The sequence below is a fragment of the Desmodus rotundus genome, chromosome 8 (assembly GCF_022682495.2).
Source record: "Desmodus rotundus isolate HL8 chromosome 8, HLdesRot8A.1, whole genome shotgun sequence".
NCBI lineage: Eukaryota > Metazoa > Chordata > Mammalia > Chiroptera > Phyllostomidae > Desmodus > Desmodus rotundus.
Window position 1 is genome coordinate 77,048,254 of NC_071394.1, and position 23,159 is coordinate 77,071,412.

Here is a 23,159-nt window from a genome sequence, read left to right on the forward strand (position 1 = left end):
TCTGTGAAATATGTCATTGGTACTTTAATAGGAATGGTGTCAAATCTATAAATTGCTTTGGGTAGTATGAACATTTTGATGATGTTAATTCGTCCAATCCATGAGCATGGTATATGTTTCCATTTATTTGTGTCTTCCTTAATTTCTTTCTTCAGTGTTGGGTAGTTTTCTGAGTACAAATCTTTAACCTCCTTGGTTATGTTTACTCCTAGGTACTTTATTTTCCTTGTTGCTATAGCAAATGGGATTTTATTGCTGATTTCTGTTTCTGATGTTACATTGTTGGTGTACAAAAAAGCTTTCAATTTCTGAATATTGACTTCCCACTGTTTTGCCAGATTCACTTATTAGGTCAGGTAGTTTTTTGGTGCAGTCTACAGGGTTTTCTATGTAGACTATCATATCATCTGCAAACAATGACAATTTTACTTCCTCCTTTCCAATTTGGATGCCTTTTTTTTTCTTGTCTAATTGCTGTGGCTAGGACTTCCAGTACTATGTTGAATAGGAGTGGTGGAAGCAGGCATCGTTGTCTTGTTCCTGATCTTACTGGGAAAGCTCTAAGTTTTTGCAAATTGAGTATGATGTTGGCTTTAGGTTTCTCATATTTAGTCTCCATTATGTTGAAGTATGCTCCCTTTACTCCCACTTTGGTGAGTGTTTTTATCATAAATGGGTGCTGTATCTTATCAAATGCTTTTTCCGCATCTATTGATATGATTATGTGATTTTTGTCTTTCTTTTTGTTTACGTGATGTATTATGTTTATTGATTTGTGAATATTGTACCATTCTTGCACCTCTGGCATGATTCCACTTGACCATGGTGTATAATCTTTTCGGTGTATTGCTGGATGCAGTTTGCCAATATTTGGTTGAAGATTTTAGCATCTATGTTCATCAGCGATATTGGTCTGTAGTTTTATTTCTTTGTTGTTTCTTTATCTGTTTTGGGGATTAGAAGGATGCTGGTCTCATAAAAAGAGTTTGGGAGTCTTCCCTCTTCCTGGATTTCTTGGAATACTTTCAGAAGGATAGGGGTTAATTTTTCCTTACATGTTTTGTGAAATTCTCCTGTGAAACCATTTGATCCAGGGCTTTTGGGTGCTGGGAGTTTTTTGGTTATTGCTTCCATTTCACCAGCTGTTATCAGTCTGTTCAGGCTTTCTACTTCTAATTCAGTTTTGGAAGATTATATGTTTCTAGAAATTTGTCCATTTCAATTTTTTTTTGTTGTTTGCTTCATGTTTGCTTCTGCTTCTTGTTTACTTCTGCTCTTTAAATTGATCTGTTTTGACTCCCTGTCTTTGTGGTGTAAACTTCTATGGTAGGGAGCCTGTGTTATTCAGTGGTGAAATCTCTCTTATCTTCTGAACATGGTGCTCTTGGGATGCCCTTTATGCCATTTATGTTGGCTCTCTGGATGTAACTGGGTTTTTATTGTTGTTGGGTCATTGTTTTGTGGGTCCTTCCTTCCAGCTGGCTGAGTGAAAACCAGCCCACCCCACCCACCACATCATGTAACCTGTTGAGCACATGGTGCTGGAACAAAACTACAAAGCCCAGGAAACAAACCCACATCTGCAAAAATAACTCCCACCTACCATCCCACTATCAACAGCAAATGAGCCAGTATTAGTAAGGGTATAAAGAGATTAAGACTGTTATAAGAAAGGAGCGTGAATATGAGATGACCTACTGAAAGAAAAATGATTTTGAGAGGGTATAGGGAGGAGCACTAATAAGAGTTGGGAATCAGAGCAATGAGAAGAGAAAAAGTAAATTTACATAATAAATTAAAAAGGGGAATGAAGAAGGTAGAATGGAGTAAGAGAAGAGAAGCATATAGTATTAGGTTTAAACAGAAATTTTTAAAAAATAAAGTAAAGAGAGAGAGAAAGAAAAAGGGGAAAAACAAATAAGTAATAAAAAAATAGGAACCAAATTGGGGAAGAAGATCCACCACAGCACTGTCAACAACCAATATGCCAAAATTAATATAGGTGGGATGGAAATAATAGGTAAAATAGAAAGAAAGAAAAGCTTAAGGGATGTCAGAGGGAAGGGGACTGATTTTGAGATGATAGAGGGAGGGGAATTCTTAGAGTGAGGAAGGAAAACCAGGCTAAGACTGGGAAAAACTAAGACAAAAATTTAAGACAAAAAGAAAAGAAGAAAAGAAAGGGCAGGATGAAAGAGAAAACGGAAAGGGAAAAAAACAGTCTAAAGCAAGAAAAAATTAAAATTTTTAATGAAATTTTTTTCATTAAGATGAAAAAAATAGTGGAAGATAGGAATGGTAAAATTTGAGATTTGAATATAAAATACTGAAGGTCTAGAGATAAAATTGAAAAAAAATGCAACTACTCTATACAAAACCAACGAGCAAATATTGCTAAAGGTGGAGGGAGAACGCAAGTATTTTAAGATCAGGGAAGTGAATGTAAGATGACCATTGACAAGAAAATTGGTTTTGAGAGGCTGGATGGGGGAGAAATAGTAAGAGTGTGGAATGGAGACAAGTTGTAGCAAGAGAGAAAACACAATTTAAAATGAAAATGATAAGAGGAAAGAAGAAGGTAAAACAAGGTAAGGGAAGGGAGGAGCAAAATATGTGAATTGAAATAAACCATAATATAAAATCTAGTGACTTAATATGCACAAGCTTGAAGGACAAGAAATGAATGTTAAAAAGCTATGCAGGAAAGAAAATATCACAAATCATGGAGAAGACCACAGTGGATTTCATCTTGGTAGCATTTAGTATTTACCACTGTTTTTTTTCTTTCTGGATCTGCCTCTGGTAATGTCAGATGGTGACCCTGTCTGGCCTTAAGCAGCCTGTTCGAGACTAGCAGGGATCTACTGTCTGTGGCTGATTCCTTCAGTTGTTAGTCTAGTCACTGAGCGATCAGCAATCAGGCTTAAGCCCCAGAGGGCCAGGGCAGAATCCCTCTTAGGGGCGGAGCTATTATTTCCCCTCAGGCTGCTGCCACTCAGAGGGGAGTGGTCAGCCAAAGCAAGATGGCTGCTGCTGTGTGGGAGATGACTCAGCACCTGGATCCTGGGGCTACTCTCTCAGTTCTCTTCCTAAAGCTTCTGTCCCCAGCATCTCCTCAAGCATCTCTAGTCCACTTTTCCTGCCCCTTTGCCAGAGCCCAGGGTAAGTGGCTACAACAGAAATTTATGCATTGGCCCTTTAAACAGCTCTTTGCGTCTCTAGCCATTTGTCTCTGGCACAGAGAAACCCTGTCGCTTTTCACAGCTGGATGTTATCTGTGTACTTTTGGGGCTAGGGTGCTCTTGGCTGGGGATCCCAGCTTAGTGTTTAGACCCCACCCTTCTCAGGGAGATCCTACTGGCCACTTAAATATCCCTCCAGTGCTTCAGCTGCTGCCTACGGGTGCCCAGCCAGCCTTCTTGTGTCTCCAGCACACTCCTTACGGGTCAGATTGTGCTCAAGCTGTTTCTTCTGTCTGTCCATGGTTATAAGGCTTCTCTCTTGCTATTGTTCAGTCTGTTACAAATGATTTCTCCACAATTCAGTTGTAATTCCAGATTGGTCCTTGGAGGAGGTTAGTGTAATTTCCACTCACTCCTCCACTATCCTGGATCTCCTCTGTTCACTTTCTTAATGGTGTCATTTGAAGTGTAGAAAGTTTTCATTTTGATGAAATCCAATTTATCAATTACTTTTCTTTTACAAATTGTGCTTTTTTTTCTTACCTCCTCACCAATATTGAATAACTCTTTTATTATGGTGGTAACACTCTTCTAAAGTATAATCTACTTTGCAGGGTAAAACGTAAGTTGCTGGGGAAAACACTTTGCTATCAGTGCACCCTCAGCCTACAGGTCATTATCAGATGAGCTCTGCTTATGTATCCCTCACTGTCTGTGTATAACTTCCATCTGATTTCATGGATAACTTTGCACCATTGGCGTAGTTCTGTAGCACAAGGAAAATGTTCCTTTTTAAAAGCATGCTCAGCCCCACTGAACCTAAAGTAACACAATAGAAAATGAGAGACAGTGATATTTAAGAGCCCACCTATAGAGCCAGATAGTGTTTGAATTATTGCTCTGACACCGGCAAAAAGAGTTTGGGCAAGTTCTTTAGTGTCTCTAAACCACAAGTACTTTTATAAGATGACAACAGTTATAATTAGGGCAGGCTTGCTTTGCACATTCTAAGCCTTCCATAATTGTCAGCCATCATTGTTATTATAATTATTATTGCTATCGTTAATATTTGATTAGGACCAGCAAGAAGGAACCCCAAAGTGTCAAACTTCTTTGGAAATCAAAGATATTCCTTGCTGCTCAGTGTGTTCCTTAGACCAACAGCATCTACATCACCTGGACGGCTGTTAGAAATGCAGAATCCAGGCTCCACCTAGACCTGCTGATATGGGATTTGAATTTTATCAAGGTGTCTGTGTGCTTTGTGTGTACTTACAATTTGAAAAACACAAGAATCTTCCCAGCCTGGGGGGAGGAGTGAAAACCTTGGCCTACTCCTTTACCTCCTTCACCTTCACCAACCTTTGACGACTAAATAATCCTTCCTTCATTTAACAGGGGCTCTTCAAGGAGACCATGGTTTGGCCATAGCTTTCTTCACCTGAGTACAGGAGGCTAGGGAGAGTCCTGTGTTATCTTAGAGGTACCATTATAGTTAATCAATGTTTCTAGGAGGCTCAGTCATGACGGGGGTCACTGTACTCTTTCAAGGAAAAAGATAACAAACTGTTAGCATTGACAAGGTATGGACAGATAAGTGGAAGTAGAAAGGTTGGTTTTCCCCTCCCCAGGAACCAATCAACAGGCTGACAAAACCAGATATCAAAGCTCTCAGTTAATCTTTTAAGGAGTCAACATCTGCTAAAATTGCCAAAACATGAAGCATGGCTTTTCTGATGGGTATTTGTGGGTTGGAACTCTTTCCAAAATCAGAGGTTCTTTATGAGAAAAAGTCATCTTTCCAGTATAAATTAATAGAAAAGATAAGACTTGGACCTCACTCGACTACCAAATTCATCTGCCTCCAAATCTTTGAAAAGCAGTCCCTCCAACTGGAAAACAAAGAGTCCCTTCTCTCAATTTTTGATTTGGAAGTCCCAGAGAAACTATAGGAAAAGTCACACCAGAAAGTCACACATCCCAGATTCTGTTTTGTGTAAGTCAAACTAGGACTTTCCCAGGAACTTCTCAGATCAAGGGGGAGAGGTGGAGAAGGGGTGAGGGTGTTCAAGGACAAGTTCCACTAGCAGTAAAGCAGGAGCTCCCAAAGTGTTTCTTTTTCTTAGCCCCGCCCCCTCCCCCAATAAGACAGGAACTTAATACACAGCAGGGAGAACTATAGTAACTGAGGCAATGCATGCAAAAGCTTTAGGGAAAGAGGAGGCATCTGAACTGAATCTTGCAGGACAGTATCAGTTAGAGAAATATGAAGAAGAGAAAAAGAGGGCTATTTTTTAAATTGAGCTATAATTTGCATACCATCCAAGTAACTCTTTTAAAGTATACAGTCCAGTGGTTTTTAGTATATTTATCAAGTTGTGCAACCATCACCACTATCTAATTTCACAACATTCATCACCCCAGAAAGAATCTCAGTACCCATTAGTAGTCACTCCCATTCCCTCTCTCCCAGCCCCTGGCAACTCATCTACTTTCTGTAACAGTGCAATTTTTAAGACAGAGAAAGAGCCAAACTGTAGGGTGATGAGGTGAAAGTTCTTCACAACTAGTCAGAATAGACCAAAGGTGTCCTTTTACCATGTTTTAAAATGTACTAGGTTTTCATTTTTACTCAGGTATGATAATGTTACCAGTCTGTGTGCCTGACATTCCAAAAGGCCAAAACTCAAAACGTCAGTTTGGAATAAGGAAAGATTTATTGTCTTGGGAGGCACCAATCCAGATGATGGGAGACCTAATCCACAAATCCATTTTAAGGAAGTATAGAATTTAGACTTTTTTCATGTCCAGGGAAGGGAAAATGGGAGGGGCCGTTTTTGTAAAACTCAAGCCACTAGCAAAATCCGGTAATGATTAGCATATCTACCTGCAAGATAAAGCAGGAGCTATTAGCCTGGGGGCCACGGGGCCAACACAGGCTTGAAGAGATGGAGTTAGAGAGGCCAGGCATTTCACTCTGCTACAGTGAGGTCAATAGATCAGGAGACAATACTACTGAAAATCGAGTTTGCTGCTGACCGTTCCAGAGAGGAGGGGCATGTCAGACCATGCAGGATCATATGGGAAAACACCAGTATAGGTCAGAAGGCAGAAAGTGAGGGGAAAGATGGGCCAGAGCCTTTATTGTGGTTTTCTCCAGAAGGAATGGGAAGCCAGTGTAGGCAAACTGCACAGGTGTAGGATTGGATAGTTTGAATGATTTCAGTGGGTTCTGGGCTATAGTGGTAGTCTCTAGTTGTCCAATACCTGGTCCTGGGGTGATTTAGGATGGGGGAGGTAAGTAACTTGCCCAAAGTCAGGTTTAGTGTAAGTGGCAGAACTGGGATCTGACCCCAAAACCCACAATCTTAACCACACTATTACATTGTCCCAGTGTAAGGACTCCCACCCCACCCCCATAAGAAATTTCTAAAAATTCACGTGCTTTGTGTCAGGACCCCTAACTCAAATTAAATTGCCTTGAAAATATTGAAATCTTCAGATTTAGAACTATTTCTGGCACAGCTGTTCAACATGAAACAGCTCCTGAGTCATTAAATAGACTGCACTTAGTTGGGCCTGTTGTCAATATTGACCGGTTTCCTTGTTACCTTTTTCTGATCTTTCTCGTTCAATAGCAAGTTCATTAAGTGTTACTAGAAGATCCTTCCTTGGCCTTTATTCCCTCCACAAAGTTAGAATTGAATTTTGTGTGTCATTTCCTAATGAAATAATTATAAGTACTATAATATATTATCATATTAAGGGTTTATTCAGCTTGTTTGGATGTGGGGGGGTTTGTCTCAGGAGAGACTGGTTTCTTTAAGGTTTAGAAAACATTTTCCCTCTCACCCTCTTTCCACCTTTCCAGCTGCAAGTGATTCACTTTTAACTAATTCAGACTATTCTTCAATTCCTAAAACTGTTCAAGTTCAGTACTAGGAAGAAGGTTACCAGCATCTAGTTTAGCATTTTCACTGCTATGAGTATGGGTACAATAGTAGTAATAATTCACTGTGGATATTTATAATATATGATATATTTCTTGTCATGCATTATGTTATTGAAATTAACTTAAGGAGTTTAAGGCAGGAAAATAATGTGGGTCCAGGTACAGAGGTGAGAAAGTATCTGATGGATTGAGAGCTCCATTTGACAGAAGAAAATGGTTTGTGAGAAAGAATTGTGGTGACAGGAACAAATGAAAGCCACAAACCAAATATCACATCACTGAAGGCCTTGAATGCCAGGGTGAGGGGTTGCATTCAGTTACGTACACAACAAGGAGCCGTCCACTATTTTGAACAGAGAAGTGTTGTGGGCTTCGAGGGAAGTTGTCCAGTGGGACTGAAAGTGCAAGTGAATGTGAGGAAGGAGGCCTGTGATGAAGGTAGAGCAGTTGGAGAGCTGGAGGGTCACGCTGACATCTCTCTAGGGTAGAAGTGGGGTACTAGCCCGGCACACAAGATAGTGGCCCACAGCAACGCCACATCCAAATCCCTGGAACCTGTGACATTCTACTTTACAGGGCAAGAGGGACTTTGCAGATTCAATTAATGGTAAGGACTTTGAAATGGTTTATCCAGATGGTCCCAACTTAATCACATGAATCCTTAAAATGCAGAACCTTTCCCAGTTGTGGTCAGAGAGCCATGTGGCTGTGGAAGAAGGGTCAGAGTGACATGATATGACAAGGACTTGACTTGCGATTTCTTTGCAGATTGAGGACAGGATGATAAGCCAAGGAACGCAGTGCCTTTAACAGCTTCGAAGGGTATTCCATGCGTAGTCAGCAAAAATTTGGAATCTTGGTCTTAAAACTGAAGAACTGAATTTTGCCAATAACCTGAAAGCTCAAGAGAACAGACCCTCCCCTAGAACCTCCCCTGGGACTGCAGGAGAAATGCAGTCCTGCCGACAACATGGCTTTAGCCTGGAGAGACGTGTGTCAAACTCCTGATCTCCAGAATAAGATAATAAATTTGTGTTATTTGAGCTGCTAAACTTGTGGCAAGTGGTTACGGTAGCAATAGATAATGAGTACAGGTCTCAGTTAGTGACTGATATTTATTGAGCAGCACTGCTCAGAGCATTAGAAACCAGGGTTGACAGATTTCTCCCGAGATTTTGCTCCCTTTGGGCTACGGTTCTATTTTCACGCTACATGGAAACATTGGCTTTATGTCCTGGTTTGATATCTACCCAGCTGGGTGACCTTGGTCAGGTTACTTAACCTCTCTGAGCTTTAGTTTCCTCATCTGATAAGTAAGGAAACTGAGCAAGAACTGTGGCTCTGAGCTTTATTATTTTTTTACCATCGTATGTTTGATAGAGAATGTCCCCATCTGCCAGTTATCGATAGGCATAATCTAGGTTTGGAGAAATGTCCAAGGTTCTAGCAATAGCATTCTTTTCTCTCCTCATCAGGAAATTATCTCAGAATATAAGTGATGTTTTGACAGTGATAACCTTATGTTTATTCCAATTTATTGAGCTTAGATTTATTGAGCTTTTATGGTCCTTAATTCCTCATCTCTGAATTTCCAAATTCTAAAGTTTTCCAAACTCAACTTAAATGTTACCACTTCCTTAAAGTCTTCCCTGTTCCCTGCCACCATCATTAAGGCTAGAAAACCATTTTTATTCCAATTCCTATGGCTCTCATATATGCCTTTTTAGTAACGCTAGCATGCTCTTGTTATCTGTTGCTACAGAACAAATTACGCCAACACTTAGTGGCTTGAAGCTACAATTTATTATTATAATTCAGGATTCTCTGGGTCAAAAATTTGGTCAGGACACAGTAAAGATGGCACATCTTTGTTCCTTGATTTCTGGAGCCTCAGCGAATTTGACTGGAGTGTTTCTCTTGCCCACTCTCTGCACAGTTTGCCACACACCTCCCACAGACTTTCCTGCAGCATTCTGGCCTCTGGGTAGCAAATGTTACATAGACACTCAGGGCTGCAAAGTAGCAAACAGGAAGCTCCCACTCCTTTCAAGGGTGGGTCTGGACCTCCCATAGCATTGCTTCTGCCTCACTTTATTGCCCAGAGCAGACACACAACAGCTTCAGGGGAAGAATTAGACCCCTTTATAACATGGGAAGAGTATCCAAATACTTGATAGCATCTTTTAAATAAATCATTTTCTAGGTACTTTGATATGTGCCTGATTATATCTCCAAGACTGAGCTCTGGAGTACGATTCATGTAGTAGCTCCCATGGTGCCTAGCACAATGCTGGGCCCATAACAGGAACTCAGTGATTTGTTGTATTAATAAATAACATGTTTAGCAGGTTCTTCTTACCAAAAATAACCACATATGACTTTAATTGTCCAGAGTAAGAAGAATTCGGGTGGGGAGAGCTAGACTTTTTTTAAGGCCATCTAAAATGTTTATTAAATGTACATATGTAAAATAAAGGACCATGTTCTATGGAGGGCTGACTGTGGGCATGACCACAGTATTTATAATGGGGATTACAGATAATCAATTTGGGATTGTATTGGCCCAATCTTTCTAATTGGATTCCAATAAAACATCTGCTTTTTGTCAAACTCCAGCTTATGAGTAGGGAAGTCACACAGAAACCCATTTCACATCGATTTTCAGTGCTGTCTAATTGTTTGTTTTGCTGATTCAATCAAAATTTAAATCTATAATAACCACATAGTTAAAGTGCTTGCCGTAATACTGGCCTTTATCAGCTCTCTGCTCTGAGGATACATAGTATCAGTATCAGCTTTTAGAAATTAAAACCCCTTCTTTCAATATCCAATTTTCCTTCCAAATTGCAGCACCTCTTTTAATTTTAACTATTTCTGTCATAAAAACTACCTTTCTTCTTTGTAAAAAGAGTATTAAAAAAGTTTTTCAGAAATAAAAAATATTTAATAATAAAAATATAATAATCACAATAATAAGAAATTATAGTTTTATAAAGACAAAATGGTTAGAAGGCAGCATGAAGAGTAAGAAAGCACGGGCTGAGCCCTGACTGGCATGGCTCAGTTGGTTGGGTGTCACACTGCAAGACGAGAGGTTGTTGGGTAGATTCCCAGTCAGGGCACATGCCTGGGTTGAGGGCGCTCCCCTGTTGGGGCATGTTGCGAGAGGCAGCTGATGGATGTTTCTTTCACACATCCATGTTTTTCTCCCTCTCTTACTCCCTCCCTTCCCCTCTCTCTGAAAATAAATATATAAAATCTTTGAGAAAAAAAGAAAGCAAGCACGGGTCAAAAAAGTACACTCCTAGGTACAAATCCTGGCTCTCTCACTTTCTAGCAAATTGCCTAATTACTCTGAGTTTTTTGTCCTTATCTGCAAAGCAGAACTAATAATATCTAACTCATAGGACTGTTGAAAGGATTAAATGGACAATGTACATTTCTGGCAACTCATGAGTACTCAGTAAATATATTATCATTTTTATTATTTTTTAATAGTTTCTTAGTAAGGACAACATCCCTAAAGAACTCACATTCCAGGAATAAAGAAAATACAAAGGCATGAAGAAAAAGAAGATGGAGGAGAAGGAGAAGGAGATGGAGCAAAAAGAAGGAGGAGGAGGGAGAAGAGAGAGAGGAGGAGAAAGGAGGTGTTCAATCGTGAAAGATTCAGAAGAGACTAGGAGGGTGAAAGACATCAGTAGAGATGCATTGGCCCTGAATGGTTTTGACTAAGAGACTGAATGTGCAAATGGACAATGGCAAGAACATACATGTCAGCAGAATTCTGACAATCTCTGCAGCAACCACCCTGGGAAGCCAAACCACAGCCTCTGCAGCGTTTGGCCCAGAGCAGTTAAGACTCAGTCAATAACTGCCAACATCTCTATTGTTTTTCCTCATTCCCAGCTAAGACCTAATCAGAGAAAGCCAGATACTCCCCAGTCCAATCATAGAAGATGCCCAGCTTCTATTCAATGGTTAGCCTGACTCCAGCCTTCCCACATCAATGGCTTCCAATCAGAGTACACCTGAAACCTTCCCTTTTTCTCACTACAAAGCTTTGCCACTCTCTTGACAGCCGTTGAGTCTCTGCCAAACTTAAGTGATAGTGGCTGACTCTCTTGTGTATTAGTATTGTAGGGCTGCCATAACAAATGACCACCAGCTTGGGGGCTTAAAATAACAAACTTATTCTCTCACAGTTTTGGAGGCTAGAAACCTGAAATTGAGGTGCTGGCAAGACCATACTCTCTCAGCTGGCTTCTCTTAACGTTCAGTGTTGCTGCCAATCTTTGTTACAACTTGACTTGTACATGCAACATTCCAATCTCTGTCCCCATCATCACATGGTATTCTCCCTGTGTGTCTCTGTCAGTTCTCTACTCTTCTTATAAGGACACTGGTCATGTTGGATTAAGGGCCAACCCTACCCAATATGACCTTACCTTAACTAGTTACATCTGCTAAGACCCTGTTTCCAAATAAAATCGTGTTGTTTAACCCAGTCTACTTTGTTACAAATAACCATGTGTTTCCAACCCTTTGCTATTGTTCTTCGGAAAACAGTAGCAAAGGGTCAGCAAGTTGAGGAAGCAAAATAGCAGGGAAAGCATAGGATATGTAGCAGGGTAAGCTATCTGCTGTAACAAACAGACCTTAATACACTAAGTTCATTCCTTGTTCAGTGTTCAAGTAGTGACTTATTATTTTTTAAGATTTTACTTATTTATTTTAAGAGAGAGGGGAAGGGAGAAAGAAAGGGAGAGAAACATCAATGTGCAAGTGAGACATCCATCAGCTGCCCACATCCCAGGCATGTGCCCTGACCAGGAATCAAACTGGTGACCTTTCAGTTTCGGGGAGGACGGCAAATCCACAGAGCCATACCAGTTAGGGCCAGGTGGTGACTTATTTAGGAACCTGGCTTCTCCATCATGGGCTCATGTCACTTCTACTCATGTTTGTTGTCCTGAACTCAGTGAGATCACACCTATTCTAAGGGAGGCAGGGCAATGTGGCATAGCTGGGTGACCAGGAAGAACAGAACACATATTCATGGTAGCCTGAAATTGAATTGCAGAGAAGGAAAAGGCTCATCTCCTCTGTTCACACATCCCTCTCCTCTCCTACAGCCAGATGTACCCAAAACTGGTAGTTTCCTGAGGGACTCCAGCTTCTGAAGGCCACCCTCTAAATGGTAACCGCCTCCTGGACCACTTTTTCCATGCTTCCCCTTATCAATATGACACTGAGCAGTTCATGAAGGATAAAGGCATAATGCATTATTCCTCTGAGGGGGTATTTAAGTATACCAAGATATCCTGATTTCCCTCAAAGGAATGAATCTCTAATGGTAAGGTCACAGGTCTCAAAAGTAAGACTGTGAGGTAGAATTAGGGAAGAAGATGCTTCAGGGAGGCCCCTTCTAATCACAGTGAGTAAAGACATTCGTCCAGTACCTAAGGGGCAGGCCAACCCAAGAGGGCACTATCAGAAGAGGCATAGTGGTCAGGCATTTGGGCTTTAGAGAGACGACCCCAATTTAATCCCTAGCTTAACCATGTTTACCAACTATATGAACTAGCACATATTTCTTTAACATCTCTGGTCCTTGGTTGCCTCATCTATAATATAGGGCAAAATAGAACCTACTTCATTAGTTATCTTGAGAATTAAATGAGGTAAGACACAAATTATGCACTCAATAAGTGACAGTCATCGGTAACACATGAAAGTTGCTTATTTGTTTTTTTGCAGTGATGATGGAACTTAATTTTAACAATCTCCAATTCAAAGTATCTAAAAATCTAATTATATTGTCCAACACATACATCCTGTTGCTCAGTTGGGAATTCTAGCATGGTAGGACCCTCCTATCTGCATCTTTATATTCTTCCCACCCTCTCCCCTCATCCACCAGCCTATTGCTTTCTGTGTAGTAAGTGCCCAACAGAAGCACAAAGCTCCAAGTGCTATGAAATAAGTGATCCTTGAATTATTTTAATGACTTATAATTAATGTGATGAATGAAACATAGTTAATGCTTTGAAGGAACGCAGAGCTCTGTCAGAGACAAGCAGATCCTAACTTTGTGATCCTGCATTTAGACATTGCTGCTTTTGTCCTAATGCTTACAGGATCCTTTGGGACTTTCTTGTCTAAAATAGACACACAAAGAACACAGCATCCATCATCCTGCCTTAGGATTCAGGCCTCTAGGGTAGAACCGTGCCTGTCTTTTTTTTTTTTTTTAAACAAAACTCTCCTTAGTCTGAGAATTTGGTGTGGTGAAGTGCGCATGAGACTAATACCACCCAGGGCCTGGTGACCACTCAGGAAAACAGTCATGTGTTTAGTCTTCACAGGGCTGCCCACCCTGAAATACTCAGATTCCTGCTCCTTCGACCTTCCATCTGCACTGGGGGACAGAAGCCCCTCCCAGAGGTCCTCAGTGGGAATGAAGAATTGTGCTGCTCTCTTCAATATAGCTCTAGGAAAAATTTCACCAGATGATGACCACCACAGTGTATTCCCCATCTGTGCCCCTTGCCTGACCCTGAGCGCCCTAGGAGGAACTTCTTTTATGATTAGAGGGCCTGCTGGCCACGGCTCACCAAGTCTGAAGAACCTCTATTTGCTCTCTTGTGTAGATGCCAGTGCAGGTCTGTTCAGGAGTCAGTTTTCCTCATACCCTTTGCAGAGAGCACTTCAGAGCTGCTTCAATGTCTAGTTAATTTACATAAGAGAACATAGTGAACCTGGTTGTTTAAGCTTTTCATAAAGAAATGTAGAAACCCTTAGTTTAGCCTAAGATAAATTTTTTTGCTATCTGAATAATAAACATGCCTAACTCTTAAGAATTCTGTGCATTATTCCATTGTAGCCATCCCAATTCCTATTTTGGTTTTTTATTACTTTATTGTTGTTCAATTACAATTGTCTGCATTTTCTCCACCCCCCCCACCCCAGCCAAACCCACGTCCCTCCCTTGATTCCACCCTCCCACTTGGTTTTGTCCATGTGTCCTTTATAGTAGTTCCTGAAAACCCTTCTCCCATTGTCCCTCCCCTCTCCCCTCTAGCTATTGTTGGATTGTTCTTAACTTCAATGTCTCTGGTTATATTTTTTTTTGCTTTTTTCTTTTGTTGATTATGTTCCAATTAAAGGTGAAACCATATGGTATTGGTCCCCCACCGCCAGGGTTATTTCACTTATCATAATGCTCTCCAGTTACATCCATGCTGTCGCAAAGAGTAGGAGCTCCTTCTTTCTCTCTGCTGCGAAGAATTCCATTATGTAAATGTACCATAGTTTTTGGATCCACTCAGTTGCTGATGGGCACTTAGGTTGCTTCCAGCATTTAGCTATTGTAACTTGTGCTGCTATGAACACTGGGGTGCATAGGTTATTTTGGATTGGTGTTTCAGGGTTCTTAGGGTATAATCCCAGCGGTGGAATTGCTGGGTCAAAAGGCAGTTCCATTTATATGTTTCTGAGTGAATTCCATATTGTTTTCTACAGTGGCCTCACCAGTCTGCATTCCCCATCAACAATGTACTAGGGTTCCCTTTTCTCCGCATCCTCTCCAACACTTGTTTGTTGATTTGTTTATGATGACCATTCTGACCAGTGTGAGGTGGTATCTCATTGTGGTTTTAATTTTCATCTCTCTGATGGCTAGTGATGCTGAGCATCTTTTCATATGTCTCTGGGCCCTCTGTATGTCCTCCTTGGAGAAGTGTCGGTTCAAGTCTTTTGTCCATTTTTTAATTGGGTTTTTTGTCTTCCTGGAGTGGAGTTGTATGAGTTCTTTATATTTTGGAGATCAGGCCCGTGTCTGAGGTATCATTGGCAAATATGTTTCCCCATATAGTTGGTTCTCTTTTCATTTTAATGCTGTTTTCTTTAGCCATGCAGAAGCTTTTTATTTTGATGAGGTCTCATTTGTTTATTCTTTCCTTTATGTCCCTTGCTTCAGGGGACATATCAGTGAAGATGTTGCTGAGTGGAATGTCTGAGATTTTCCTACCAATGTTTTCCTCTAGGACTTTCATGGTGTCATGACTTATATTTCAGTCTTTTATCCACCTTGAATTTATTTTTTGTGTATGGTGTAAGTTGGTGATTGAGTTTCTTTCTTTTTTTTTTTTTTTTTTTGCATTTAGCTGTCCACCGCTCCCAACACCATTTGTTGAAGAGGCTATTTTTGCTCCATTTTATGCTTCTTCCCCCTTTGTCAAGTATTAATTGACTGTAGAGACTTGGGTTTATTTCTGGGCTCTCTTGTTCTGTTCCATTGGTCTATGTGTCTGTCCTAATGCCAGTACCAAGCTGTTTTAATTACAGTGGCCTTGTAATACAGTTTGAGATCAGGTGTTGTGACCCTTCCTACTCTGTTCTTCTTTCTCAAAATTGCTGCAGCTTTGGGGGTTGTTTATGGTTCCATATAAATTTCTGAAATGTTTGTTCTATATCTGTGAAATATGTCATAGGTACTCTAATAGAGATTGTATTGAATGTATAAATCACTTTGAGTAGTATGGCCATTTTGATGATGTTAATTCTTCCAATCCATAAGCATGGTACATACTTCCAATTGTTTGCATCTTCCTTAATTACTTTCTTCAGTGTTGTGTAATTTTCTGAGTACGGGTCTTTACCTCCTTGGTTAAGTTTATTCCTAGGTACATTATTTTTCTTGTTGCTATATCAAATGGGATTTTTTTCCTGATTTCTGTTTCTGATATTTCATTGTTGGTGTACAAAAATACCTTTGATTTCTGAGTATTGACTTTGTATCCCACTGTTTTGCCAAATTCACTTATTAGGTCAAGTAGTTTTTTGGTGGAGTCTATAGGATTTTCCATGTACACTATCATGTCGTCTGCAAACAGTGACAGTTTCATTTCCTCCTTTCCAATTTGGATGCCTTTTATTGCTTTTTCTTGTCTGATTGCTGTGGCTAGGACTTCCAATACTATGTTGAATAGGAGTGGTGAGAGAGGGCATCCTTGTCTTGTTCCTGATCTTAGTGGGAAAGCTCTAAGTTTTTGTCCATTGAGTGTGATGTTGGCTGTAGGTCTCTCATATATGGCCTTAATTATGTTGAGGACTGCTCCCTTTATTCCCACTTTGCTGAGTGTTTTTATCAGAAATGGATGCTGTATCTTATCGAACGCTTTTTCCGCATCTATTGATATGATCATGTGATTTTTGTCTTTGCTGTTGTTGATGTGATGTATTATGTTTATTGATTTGTGAATATTGTACCATCCTTGCATCCCTGGGATGAATCCCACTTGGTCATGGTGGATGATCTTTTTAGTGTATTGCTGGATGCTGTTTGCCGATATTTTTTTGAGAATTTTAGCATCTATGTTCATCAGCAACATTGGCCTGAAGTTTTCTTTTTTTGTTATGTCTTTATCTGGTTTTGGGATTAGGATGATGCTGGCTTCATAAAAAAAGTTTGGGAGTCTTCCATCTTCTTGAATTTTTTGAAATATTCTGTGGAGGATGGGGGTTAACTCTCCCTTAAATGCTTTGTAAAATTCTCTTCTGAAACTGTCTGGTCCAGAGCTTTTGTGTGTCAGAAGCTTTTTGATTATTGTTTCAATTTCATCAGCTATTATTGGTCTGTCCAGGCTTTCTGCTTCTTCACTGAGTTTTGGAAGATTATATTTTTCTACAAGTTTGTCCATTTCCTAGGTTTTCAATTTTCTTGGGATATAGTTCTTTGTAGTAATTTCTTACAGTCCTTTGTATTTCTGTGGTATCAGTTGTAATCTCTCCTCTTTCATTTCTAATTGTGTTTATTTCAGTCCTATCTATTTTTTCTTGATGAGCCTGCTTAAAGGCTTGTCAATTTTGTTTATCTTTTCAAAGAACCAGCTCCTGGATTCATCGATCCTTAGAATTGTGCTTTTAGTCTCTATGTCATTTAATTCTGCTCTGATCTTGGTTATTTCCTTTCTTTTACTTTCTCTGGGCTGTCTTTGTTGTTGTTCCTCCAGTTCTTGTGGGCATAGAGGTAGGTCGTTTATTTGAAATGTTTCTATCTTTTTTAGGTAGGCCTGTATCACTATGAACTTCCCTCTCAGGACTGCCTTTGCTGTGTCTCATAAGTTTTGGATTGTTGTGAGTTCATTTGCATTAGTTTCCAGAAACTTTTTGATTTCTTCCCTAATCTTATTCTTGACCCATTCATTGTTTAATAGCATGCCCTTCAATCTCCATGAGTTTGAGTGTTTGGGGTTTTTTCCCTGAGGTTGGTTTCTAGTTTCAGTCCCTTGTGGTCAGAGAAAATGCTTGATATGATTTCAATTTTCTTGAATTTGTTGAGGCCTGTTTTGTGACCTATCATGTGGTCTGTCTTTGAAAATGTTCCACATGCATTTGGAAAGAATGTAATTTTGCTTCTTTGGGATGAAAGGCTCTATATATGTCAGTTAAGTCCATTTCATCTAGGGCATTGTTCAATGCCACAATATCTTTGTTGTTATTTTGTTTGGAAGACCTGTCCATTTTTGACATTGGAGTGTTGAAATCCCCCACTATAATTGTGTTGCTGTCAATATATTTCTTAAAGTCCTCCAAGATTTTCTTTTTGTATTTGGGTGCCCCTATGTTGGTTGCATATATATTTACAATGTTTATGTCTTCTTGATGGATTCTTCCCTTGAGTGTTATGAAGTGACCTTCTGGGTCTCTTTTTATGACTCTTTTTTTGAAGTCTATTTTGTCTGATATGAGTGTTGCTACCCAGGCTTTTTTTTTTTTCCTGTCCATTTGCTTGGAAAATTTGTTTCCAGCCCTTCACTTTCAGTCTGTGTAGGTCTTTTGTTCTGAGGTGGGTCTCTTGTAGGCAGCATATGTGTGGGTCATGCTTTCTTATCCATTCTGCTATTCTATTTCTTTTGATTGGGGCATTTAATCCATTTATGTTTAAGGTTATTATTGATAGGTACTTATTCATTGCCATTTTTTTCATACCTGTGTTCCTGTGGCTTTTAGTTTACTTCCTGTTTTTAAAGCAAACCCTTTAGCATGTCTTGCAGAGCTGGTTTGGAGGAGGTATATTCTTTGAGGCTTCCTTTGTCCAGGAAGCTCTTTATTTGGCATTCCATTTTAATTGAGAGCCTTGCTGGGTAAAGTAGTCTTGGTTGCAGGCCTCTGGTTCTCATTACCTGGAATATTTCTTGCCATTCCCTTCTGGCTTGGAGCATTACCATTGAAAAGTCAGCTGCTAGTCTTATTGAGTCTCCCTTGTATGTTACTTCCTGTTTCTCCCTTGCTGCCTTTAAGATTCTCTCTTTATCTTGGAATTTTGCCATTTTAATGATGAAGTGTCCTGAAGTGGGCCTCTTTGGGTTCCTCTTGCTTAGGACTCTTTGTGTTTCCCGGATTTGTGTGACTTTTTCTCTCATCAAATTAGGGAAGTTTTCCATCATTACCTTTTCAAACAGGTTTTCTATCCCTGGCTCTTCTTCTCCTTCTGGTATCCCTATTATATGGATATTATTACATTTCAAGTTGTCCTGCATTTCCCGTAATCCCTCTTCATTCTTTCTGACCCTCTTTTCCTTTTCTTGCTCTTTGTGGGTGTTTTTTTCTACCTTGTCCTCCAGCTCACTGATCCAATCCTCTGCTTTGTCTAGCCTGCTTTTGAGTCCTTTTCCTGTGTTCTTCATTTCAGAAATTGTATTCTTCATTTCCTCTTGGCCCTTGTTGATATTTTCTATTTCCTTTTTTTTTAAAAGATTTTATTTATTTCTAGAGAGAGGGGAAGGGAGGGTGAAAAAGAGGGAGAGAGATATCAATGAATGGCTGCCTCTTGTGTGGTCCCCACTGGGAACCTGGCCCGCAACCCAGGCAATTGCCCTGACTGGGAATCAAACCGGTAACCCTTTGGTTTGCAACCCACACTCAATCCACTGAGCTACACCAGCCAGGGCTCTATTTCCTTTTTCATGCTGATATAGTTTGCTGTGAGTTCATCATAGTTTCCCTGTAGTTTTTGGTAATTCTCTGTAAGCTCATTGAGCTTCCTGATAACCATTGCTTTGAACTCAGTATCTGATAGTTGACTTGCCTCTATTTCATTGAACATTCTTTCTGAGGCTTCCTCCTTTCCTCTCATTTGGGGGTTGTTTCTTTTTCTTCAAGTTGTTTGTGAGACTCTTCTTGTTAGCCTTTGGTTTTTAAATTGATCTGTTCTGATTCCCGGGATTTATGGTGTGAACTTCTGTTGTAAAAGACCTGCGAGATTCAGTGGTGCAGACTTCTTCATCTCCTGAGCTCGCTGGTCTTGAGCTGTCCTTATGTTGGCTCTCTGTATGTCTTTGGGTTTTGGTTGTTATTGGGTCTTTCTTTGGTGGGTCCTTCCTTCTAGCTGGTTAACTGAGGGTCACTTCATCCACCACGTCTTGTATTCTGTTGTGCGGGTGCAGGCAGGTTGTGCTGAAGCTGGTTCTTCCATGTGCACAAGGTTTTGAGGATTCTCTCTTGCTGTTGTTCAGTTTTTTGTTCTGAGTAGTTTATATACCATTTATTTGTATTTCCAGATAGGTCCTAGGTTGAGTTAGTGTGGCTTCAACTCCCTCCTTCACCTTCTTCTGTTATTATCTGTTGCTGGTTCATTTGTTGGTGGTTTTCTTCTTCCAGCAGGTATCCTGGTGTTCACAGCTTCCAGCTACTTGTCTGGTTTTTCAATGTCCTCTACAATTTTTGGTCTCCAATCTTCATATAGGCTGGGTTACTGTTGGCTGTTTGCTCTGTTCCTCAGAAGATTGGCTAAGTGTTTCACCCTTGTGCAGGGGGGAAGTGGACTCCGCTCCCACCTATCTCGCTGCCATCTTCTGTCCCCCCAGGTGAATAAAGAGAAAGGAAGATGCCAATTCCTATTTCTTTCAAGTCCTTGGTATTTAAGAAATTCTATTCTATTCTAGACAAGAGAAATCAGGTAATTGTTGAGTTTTTGGTTTTCTTTTTGTTCTTTTTCTGCCTACAATAAAAATCTTTTGGGCATTAGCTAGGTACATAATAACATAATAAGAAATTAATCTATAGAAGGAAATGTAAGTTGTACTACTGGAGAGTTTTTTCCAGTTATTTATCTAACTAGTAACTCTGTGACATGGCATTTACTCTTTAGGCTCTGAAGGAACAGCAAAGAACAGTACTGACAAACTCCCAGCTCTCATAGAACTTATATTCTAGCAGAGGGACACCTATTGCAATATGCAAATAAATTAATTTACAAACAAGAACATCTTAAAATAGTAATAGCATTATTGAGTAATCTTAAAAGGTGACAGGAGAGAGAGAAACAGAACAGGAAAGGGGCCACTTTGGCTAAAGAAGTCAGGAAAGGCCCCTGAGATGCCAGAGCTGAGCTGAGCTTGGGACATAAAGTGCTCACCTGAGTAGATCTAAGGCAGAGGGCAGCCATCCGTGGCCCATTACCAAATCTGACCTGGCATCAGTTTTTGTGTATCCAGCCAACTAAAAATGGGTTGTACATTTTTATTTTTATTTAGTGGCAGAGGTGGGAGAGGAAGTCAGGTCTTACATTTTTAAATGGTTGAAAACAAATCTAAAGTAAAAAATATTTTGTGGCACATAAAAACAATATGAAATTCAAATTTCAGTGCCCATCAAAGTTCATTGGAAAAAAGCCACATACACTCACTTCCACACTGTCTACTGCCAGTTTCAGGCTTCAGTGATTGATATCAGTAATTGCAATAGAGACCTTAAGGAGCCCAAAGCTTAAAATATTTACTACCTAACCTGTGAAGAGACAGTGTACCCACCCCTTGTCTAAGAGAAGGGTACTCACACAGAAAGACATGCCAAGTCACAATATGAAGATTTGGAGAACAGCAGAAATAAGGGGACAAAGATAACATCTGAAAGACAAGAAGAGTCCAGATCCTATGGACACAGGGTATTTTTGTCATCTACTCATATGCTACCATACACTTTTGTCTAGTCTCTACCTCAAACAGTTCAAGTTACTGAAAGCAAGGCCAATGTTTACTCATTGTAATGGGCAAAATTTTACCCCATCCTCCTTGACCAGCTTGACCTGAGGGCTCATGAATCTTCCTCTTGCCTCCCTTTGGCTCAAAACAGTGATTTACCAACTAGAACAGATGACCAGAATCCCATCTCTCCTACTTACTATGTGACCTTGAGCAGGTTACTTAACTTCTCTGTGCTACAGTTTCCTCATTTGTAAAGTAGGGCTACTACTACCCAACTTAAGTATTTCCACTAAATGAGATACTACACATAAACCCTAATAAGTGCTGTGATTATCTGCTGCTGTTATTATTATTGAGCAAAAATGTTACTTGGCAAATGTGAATACCTGGCCCCACCCCCAGAAATCCAGATTCCATAAATCTAGGGTGGGGCACAGGAATCTGCCACAAGGTATATGAGCCATACATTGAGAAATATTACCTCAGGTAATGGGGTGTGGGGCCATCTGGCCTGGCAACATGACCTGGCCTAAGGCATCAATAAACAGCAACTATGTTCTCTTAGAATGGTTAAAGAGTCTGAAGTGGGATTTTTTTTTTTTTTTAATGCAAGCCAAGTTTGAGATTCAACAAAGAAATGGAAGTAGAGGAAAGGATGGTGATGGCATGGGCCTCAAACTTATGCCACTCCTCAATAATAATATTAAACCCTCTCTCATTATAGGCAGGGTCCTCTGCAGATGAAGCTGTGTACAGAAAAAGAATTCTGTGTGTTTACGTTCACCATTGTCCTGTGGATGACTGTTAGAATCTTTGTATTGCGCTTCATTAGGGAGCTATTACAGAGGGAGGCAGGGTTTCTCCCCTCTTCCTCGCCCCCACCCCCATTAGTCAGAGCCACAGGGGCCAGGAAGGTGAGGGAGTGAGGCAGGACTGATGTAAGGCAATAGGGAATGGTGAGGTCTCTGGTGAACAAGAGAGCACATGCTGTACCTATAGGCTAGCTGTTCCTCCTCCCCAGCCAATTGTGGTCACATAGGAATGCAGATGGAGAATGACCAGGTATTCCTATTTTCCAAGAGAAGCCAGATATCCAATTTTTATGTACTGTAATCCCATTAATAAATGTTGGCTAGTAATTCAATTTTTTTAAACCCTATTTAGGCCAAAAACCCCACAAAAACCCACATCTGCTGGCTTGGATACAGCCTGTGGGTGGGCCTCCAATTTGCAGACCTTGGTTGACGTTGTATATTTAAAGGTTTGAGACCTGAGTCCCCCACTCCTACCTACCCATGTGGCCTGGTGGAGGAACAGGATCTACTCTAGGGCAGTGGTTCTCAACCTTAGCTACACATTAAAATTACCTGGAGAGAGAGATTATGTACTGATACCCAGGCTCCATATCAGAGCTTCTGAATTAATTGATCCAGGCAGAGCTCCCAGGGAATATGCAGCCAGAGTTGAGCTCCACTGTGCAAGGTCAAGACTGAATGGGCATGTTTGGTGAAGGAGATGATCTTGGGAAGAGAATGCCCTGAAGGCCAGGCTAGCAACTCCTCTCAAGGTATTAACTTTCTGTGCTCTCTCCTAATCTATAGGGAACAGTCAGGTAAATGGTTGCAAAGGGATTGACATTATTGAAAGTTTTGTTTCCCAACATCCATCAGATACCTCCAGGCCATCAGTAAATTTTCACAGCTAAGTATAGCTTTATGAGGTGGTGATGATGGTGGTCAGGTCATGGTTTAGGTGGGGGAAATAAGGGACAAGGTAAAGCCTCCTCCTGTTCCTCTCCACTAAAGCGGTAGCAGAGAAGCTGCAGCCCCCTGATGTGGCTGATGTCTGGAGTCCAGGTGACCCAAAGCAGCCCAGCAGGAAAAGTCTGCGACACAGGGGAGCTGGCAGGCTACCTCAGTGGCAGAGTTAACATTCCAGACCAAAGTGATCCCTAAAGCCAGAGTAGGGGCTTGACGCTTGGTGATAAATTCCTTTTTAATCTTTGATACTTACCCCAGTATTTGTTTGGTCCAT